Source organism: Mustela erminea, chromosome 14 (assembly GCF_009829155.1).
Source record: "Mustela erminea isolate mMusErm1 chromosome 14, mMusErm1.Pri, whole genome shotgun sequence".
In the NCBI taxonomy this organism is placed as follows: Eukaryota; Metazoa; Chordata; class Mammalia; order Carnivora; family Mustelidae; genus Mustela; species Mustela erminea.
The window spans coordinates 84,739,798-84,747,317 of NC_045627.1; positions in this window are offsets into that span (position 1 = coordinate 84,739,798).

Below are 7,520 nucleotides of genomic sequence, written 5' to 3' on the forward strand. Positions count from 1 at the left end.
CCTTGTGAGTGGCCTCTGTGCAGGGGTCTGCCCACCACTGCCGGCACCTGTCACCAGGACGCTGTATCAGACCCGAGTGTACTGCAGGGAGTTGCCCAGGACCCCTCCTGGCACAGGGCTCCTCAGCTCTGTGAGGTCTGAGAGCCCACTCACTCTCTCTCTGGTTCTGGTGGGCCTGTCCTGCCCCGCTCAGCCCCAGCAGTCACTCAGCAGCCGGCAGCCAGGTGCTCGCCCTGGTACTGGCCCTGGGACCCGCTTACTGCACTCCAAACTAGCCTCCGCCGTGTCTGCTGGGTGCCGGCCTCCATGCCAGGCATAGAGGGTAGACAGTAAGTCGGTGACCCTGAATGAGCCCACCAGATGGTCACGGAGATTCATTAGCCCATTTCTAAACAAACAAGATAGTGCTGTTGTAAAAGCAATCACATCTCCAGAAGGCTCTAGAAATGACTCTCAGCTGCCACTCCTAGTCATTGGCCTGCATCCCTGCACAAAATCGGGTCCCTTTTCCAGGAAGTGCCAGGGCCCCCCTGGGGCCTGTCTTCATGCTATCGATCAGCACATCTATGCCAATCTCCCTCACTTCCCCCACCTAGAGCCCTGCGTGGCCCTGGCGTTTGCCCTGTGTTCGGTGAGGCCACCTGCCATGGGAGCAAGAGGCTGTGGGGACCGTGGTTCCCCCAGGGCAGCACAGTCCAGTCACTGTGGAGTTTTCCATCACATGCCCAGGCCCCATCCACCCTCCAGAAGGCAGACTCATGGAGAAAGTTCCAGCCCCCGTGTGGTGTGACCTTGGACAAACTGGTGAACCTCGAGGAGCCTCCGTGTTCTCACCTGTGCAATCGGGACATCCTGCTATGAGATGGACCGAAAGTACCTGCTGTTTCACGGGGTTCTCATAACCAGGCACAAGGAGAATGAGAGCTACGTGCACAGTGCACTGAGCAGAGGAACGCACTGCTTGGGAGCTGCCTCCCGCCCCGAGCCCCGTCCAGCCGCCCCAGGGCTAGCGGGGTCTCCGTCTCCGCCCTGTCGCCCAGGATGCTGAGGGCAGCCGTGTGCAAGGCCTGGACCTCCCAGAGCACCAGGCAGGGATCTGGTGAACATTAAGCCTGCCACCTAGGGCTGGGTTTGCCATCCCACTGGGGAGGACTGAGACAGCAGTGCCATTTTTTTTTTAAAGGTATGTGTTTCTTTCTATCTTTCTTTATTGAGAGAGAAAGAGCGTGCGCGTGAGTGGTCAGGGGAGGGCAGAGGGAGAGGGGAGAGAATCTCAAGCAGACTTCCTGCAAGCATGGAGCCCGACACAGGACTCGATCCCACGACCCCAAGACTATGACCTGAGCTGAAATCAAGAGTCCAATGCTTAACTGGCCGAGCCCCCCAGAAAGGAGCTGAGCATTGCCATTTTTAACAAGCTCCCTGCATGGCTCTGGAGCAGCTGGTCTGCCGAGCCGGGTTTGGACTTTGGGTCCTAGCCAGTCAGAGGCAGCCGGCTCTTCAGCAATAGCCCCCCCCCCCCGCCCCCCCCCCCCGCTCCCCTACCCCTCCCAGCCTTTCCTGCAGCCCACCCACTGCTAAGGTCCCCCGCACCTAATTAGTAGGCAAACCCCTTTCGGGGAGAACTGAATGGGTCCCTTCTGCTCCAGGGTGCCCCTCACAGTCCCTTTATAGCCAGCCTTCCTCCCAAGCAGGCCGAACTGGGTCCTCAGCTGTTTACCCGCCGTGCAGTTTTTGCCTTGGCCTCCTGGCTCCCACCTTCAAAGCCACGATCAGGGCCGTGCTGGCGCTCCTGTGGGGCTGTGTCTTCCTCTGGAGAAGTGGCCGGTCCCAGGCAGGGCTAGGTCTGGCTGCCACAGAGGTGCCTGTGGCTGGCTGTGTGCAACCCAAACAAACATACTTTGGGGGGCGAGAAGCACAAACAGTCAAGGCCAGGCAGGAGGGGGGACCAAGTTCTGGCAAAGGGAGGAAGGCGCCGCTCCCGCAGCCCAGCGTGCTCCACACCCAAGGATACAGAGCTCCCCCACCTCGAGGTAGGGCAGCTTAAAGAAGGCTCCACTGAGACAGACATTCCTCCAAATGGCGGGGAGCGGGGGGCAGACTCCTCCTCACCGCAGGACGGAGCCCTGGCTATACCCACAGGCAACCTGGCAGGAGCTGTCCAGAAAGGGCCACACTCCAGGTGGGGTGGCATGGGGTCACAACTCTGCCTGGGGACTGGGGCTCAGCCCCACACAGTGGAAACAGGTGAGGGGCATAGAAGTCACGGGATGAAGCCATGTCGCCCACCCCTGGCCTCTAGGCCAGGCTGGACCCCACCCCACCCTGGGCCCTGCTTACCAAAACAGCCCAAACCGCTCTTGGGTTGGAGAACACGGGGTCACGGATGTCATAAGCATGGGGTCTGGGGTTTTCATTAACTCCGATGCGTATCCGGGCTGTGTGGTTACCAGACTCCATAGGGCTCAAGTCTCAGCGCCTCATGTCTGAAGACCCCAAGAGCTGCCCGGCCTCCCTGAGACAGGGTCTGGGAACGACCAAGTTTGCAGGGCTGCTAGAGCGGTCAGTGAGTCTGGAGCATGACTGGCCTCCATGAGGAAGGAAGGATAGGATTATTACTCACTCATCAGGTTGAGACCCATGGGGACAGGGACAGCCACTGGGCAGGTGAACCTAGAATTAAGACCCCCAGGCCACCCAAGCCCAGGGAGCACTGAGCCCTCCTAAGTCAGGTCCTACCCAAAGTTTCAAACCCAAAGCACTAAAATCCCTTACTCTTGACAAGGCCTTGTAGGTTAATGGGTTTGGAGTGGGTACCTCCCCTACACCCCATGACCTTAGCACCCCCCTGCCCAGAGCTGGGGCCCCTGGGGCCCTCAACCCCAGGAGGGTTGTTTGAAGCAGGATTCTTGGGGCCATCCAGACCTACAGAACCCACCTGTGGAGCTGGGCCCAGGACACCTGCATGTTTATCAAATCTCAGGCCACCCCAGTGCCCTCCAGAGCTTGAGATTCCCAGAGGAGAGGTTGGGCAGAGAGGGAGAGAGGCAGGACCAAGAATGCAACACACTGTCCCCAACCCAGCACCTTGCTCGGGTTTTCTAAAGGAGGAAACTGGTCCAAGTCCATGGAGCTGGTAACTAGCCTCGAGCAAGCTTGCCCACACTCACCCCCACCAGGCCCCCAGCACCTGGCTCCTCTCTGGAGGAGGAGGGATATCACTCCTCTCAGCTCCCCACGCCTCTCCCTCCCGTCCAGGAGCACAGCGGCAAGCCCAGGTCTGGGCCCCAGGCACTGGCCTTGCCCTTGGCACCCACACACCCAGAGCCTGCCAGACCTCACTGGCACAGGACCGTCACGATCTCCATGACCCACGGCCACAGCCAGGCCAGCATCAGGTCCCACATCCCGCCACTCACTGTACAACGCAGACCCCCAACCACCGGGACAAAAACTGAGGCTCAGAGAAGCCAGAGAACCACCCCTCCACCCGCCACTGTACTCTCCATCGCACCCCTCCACCCCTGCACCGGTCCTGCGGGACCTCAAGCCGCAAATCCCTCTGGTCACAGCAGGCCCTGGAAAGAGGCCCTTCCCGTGGGGTCAGAGCGCCCCCTGCCCCCTGCCCGGTGGACGCACAGCCGACCCTCCCTTGCCAAGTCGGTCACCGACCCCGCGCGGGAGCCCGCGGGAGCCCAGGCTGCTCGGGAGCCCGCACCCCTGCGCAGTGAAGAAAAGGGGTGCAGAGGGGTGCAGCGGGCGGCGTCTGGGCTCTGGGAGGATGGAAGCGATTCGTAGAGCCCCGACAAGCCAGGAGGCCGAGCCCTAGAGCCACGAGTAGGCGCCCGGGGTCCCCACGGCAACGCGCTCGGCTCTGCGGGGAGCAACCGCGGGAGCTTTCTACGTTTTCCAACTCCCTACAAGGAGCATATTTCACCGGAATAAAACAAGGATCCCGAAAACACACCGCATTCCGCGCGCGGCCGCCGCCGCCCCCGGACCTCCCGCACCGCCCCGGCTCTGCCGCGCAGGGACCCTGGGAGCGCCGGCGACCCCCGGGCCGCCCCAGACTCCCCCCCGGGCCACCCCAGTCACCACCCCCACCCCCACCCCGGGCGGGTGGAACCCCCGGGCCCCCAGCGCTCGCGCTGGGCGCGGAGCCCAGAGGTCGGGCCGGGGGAGCAAAACTTTGCAGACAGCGCCCCCTGCCGTCCCGAGGGGCCCCGGGCCCCGAGCCCGCGCGCGGCTCCGGCCAAACCCGGTTTTGCGGAGCGGTGCTGCATCCTGGGGACGAGCCCTGTCCTGCGCCCGCAGCTCGAAGCCCCTCCTCCGCGCTAACGGCACCTCCCCTGTCCAAGCAGCTGACTTGGAGGGACAACAATTGGCTCTAATGACCCAAGGCGGGGAATGGGAACCTCGCAGCCCGCGGGAGCCGCTTTCTGGCAGGTCCCTATCTGGAACCTCCGGCGGGCTCCCCGGCTCCCCAGCGGGCGAGGAAGGCGTGCTGAGAGCCCAGGGGGGGCTCGGACTGATCCAAGCACAACCACCCCCACCCCCGCCCGGGCGTCACCTCCAGAGACCGACTCAGCCAGAAGCACACTTGGAGAAATACTGGCTTAATTCAAACCGTCGTTTCCTAAAGGACAGACAGGCGGTGACTCGCCGCAGGCCACGGAGGGAAGAGCCAGGCTGAAGTCCTGACGGTCCACCTGCCATCCCGTCCCCCGTCCCACAGTTGTGAAACGATTGGCAGTAGACCTCCAGCGGCTCTAGAATTCCTCAGCCAGGTTCGCGCAACCAGGTCCTCCCGGTGAAGGCCTGCAGCCCTGTGTGCTGTTTGCATACTTGATTTGAAATCACCCCAGGAGTCAGGACTCCCAGGTCTTTCTTAATAACATGGCTTGGCACTCAGGCGTCACTAAGTTAAAATGTTTTGTGATAAAAGGGAAGGTAGAAGAGATTGGGGGCTGGTGAATCCTACCAGCATCTTTGACCTTCCATTCCCCAAGAGGAAGATCCACCCGTCGGGGCCACCAAGATCAGAAGCGCCCCGCCCCCCGGCCCCCAATGGCCCATTCACACAGAGGCCGGAGCCGCTGTCCTGATCAAGCTGCTTTGAGCCCGGTTGCGCTCTACCCCCCACTTATCTTTAGCCACCACCATCTGCTCTGCACTTGGGTTTTGTGATGCAAATTATAAAAGCCATATTAGCTCAGATATTTCATTAGCAATTCGCTGGACTAGACTAGTGCATAGCGGGAGAAAAATCTCATTTGCACGTTAATCAAAATAAAGGCTCCTCTGAAACATTCTCTATGCACGAAACAGTAGAGTAAGTCCTGAAATATATTTTCAAGTTTTTCCTAAGTGGACTAAGCTGCTTTTTTAATGTATTACTCATTTGAATGGCTCCTGCTGGTATTTTTAAGAATCCATTGCCCAAGTTAGGAACAAATTGAAAAATGCTTTTACACACATTTGGGGCCACTCTTTAGACGAATGTAGGCATTGTCTGTCCCCAAACCACTAGTCCCTGAAGCACCTGGGACTACCCCCGGCCTCCCCACAGAAGCCTCGCCCAGGCCACTCAGGGCTCCACGCCTCCACCACCTTATTAAGTTATTATTTTATAGTAATAACTTAATATTAAGTTATTATTTTAATAACTTAAGGCAAGTTTCTTTGCCCTAAGACTTCATCTTCTCATCTGTGAAATGGGAATGATTGTATCTGTGGTAAAACAACACATTTGGAATAGTGCTTGACACATACCAGTTAATAAACGTGATTGCTTTGAACCACTGCCTCTCCTCTGGGCCTAGCCAAGTGGTACTAAGTACTTTTCAAATAAATGTACTGCCTGGGGGCGCCTGGGTGGCTCAGTCAGTTAAGTGTCTCCCTTCGGCTCAGATCATGATCTCAGGGTCCTGGGATTAAGTCCTGTGTTGGGCTCCCTGCTCAGCGGGGAGTCTGCTTGTCCCTCTCTCTCTGCCCCTCCCACACCCCTCTAGTTCTTTCTCTCTCTCCCTCGCTCTCTCTCTCTCTCAAGTAAAATCTTCAAAATAAGAAAAATAAATGTAGCAACTAAAAAACCACATGAAGTCCTTCTCTTTCACCACTGGACCCCCAGGGCAAGCCCAGTGCCTGGTGCAATGAGTTGGGTGGATGACACCGACATTCACACTCACCCACGCACACGTTCACTTCAACACCCATTTTGCAAAGGTTGCACAGTAGTATCCCCCAGGGGAGTGTTCAGGACAGTTGCCCAGGCCCTCTGCCCAGAGATTCTGATGCAATTGATGTGAGGTGAAGCCTGATGTTGGTATTAATTTCTTCCAGCAAGTCAAGCGACCCTTGGTCAAGCATTAAGCACAGATCTAAGCCTACAAGTGGCCCCCAGATGGTGTGCTCCCTCCTGTAGGCAAGAAGCTGGGGGCTTTAAATTCCTAGTGCCTCAGATCCACTGTAATTTTTTTGAACATTTTTTTTAAGATTTTATCTTATTTGAGAGAGAGAGAACAAGCAGTGAGGAGGAGCAAAAGGGGAGAGAGAAGCCGATTCCCCACTGAGCAGGAAGCCCGACACAGGGATCAATGCCAGGACCCCAGGATCATGACCTGATCTGGAAGCAGAAGCCCAAACGACTGAGCGTCCCAGGCACCCTTCAAATGCACCATCATCTTGCCTCACGTGCTAGCTGAGCTAAATCAGATGTCTTAGCCCAACCCGTTTTCTTGTGTGTGCAGTGACAAATTTAGATCAGGTGTCCTAGGAAGTCAAAATGCAAAGAACAAATCACACAGGATTCAGTGTCTTATGGGCTGAATCCTGCCCCTCCCCCAGATTAACAGGTTGAAGTTCTAATCCCCAGGACTTCAGAATGTGATTCTATTTGGAGATCAGGTCTTTCAAGTGGTAATGAAGTTGGAATGAGGTCATTAGAGTGGGACCTGGCCCAGTGCAACCGGTGTCCTTATAAGAACACACACACAGAGGAAAGACCATGTGAGAGACGCCCCAGAAGAAACCAGCCCTGCAGACACCTTGTCATCAGGCTTCCAGACTCCAGAATTGTGGGATAAATTTCTGCCATTTAAGACATCCGCGGTAGTTCGTTAGGGCAGTTCAGCCAGTCAACACACGGCGCGTGACCACTGTAAGTGCGAAGGAACACCTGCATTATCTTTCTTTGGGCGATTCAACCCAGGGCCTGTATCCGGGCATCCCACACTCTCCGTGGCTTCTGCTTTAGGCCACTCCTCCCCTTTGGGTCGCACCAGCTCCATCAGCTCTGCCTCTGGTCTCCCCCTCTGGCTAGCACCCTCATTTGGAGGTTCCCTCTTCCTCCCGTTGAGAGTAGTGGGGACCCCTGAGTGGGATCACAGTCCCTAGGCCGAATCTGCTCCTTTTAGGTTAGCAACTCAGATTCCAATAGGCCTCTGACAGGCTCTATGCCGGGACTTGGCCCATTTCATTGCGGTTAACGCTCAGACCTCTCCGGAAAGGTGAGTATTAAT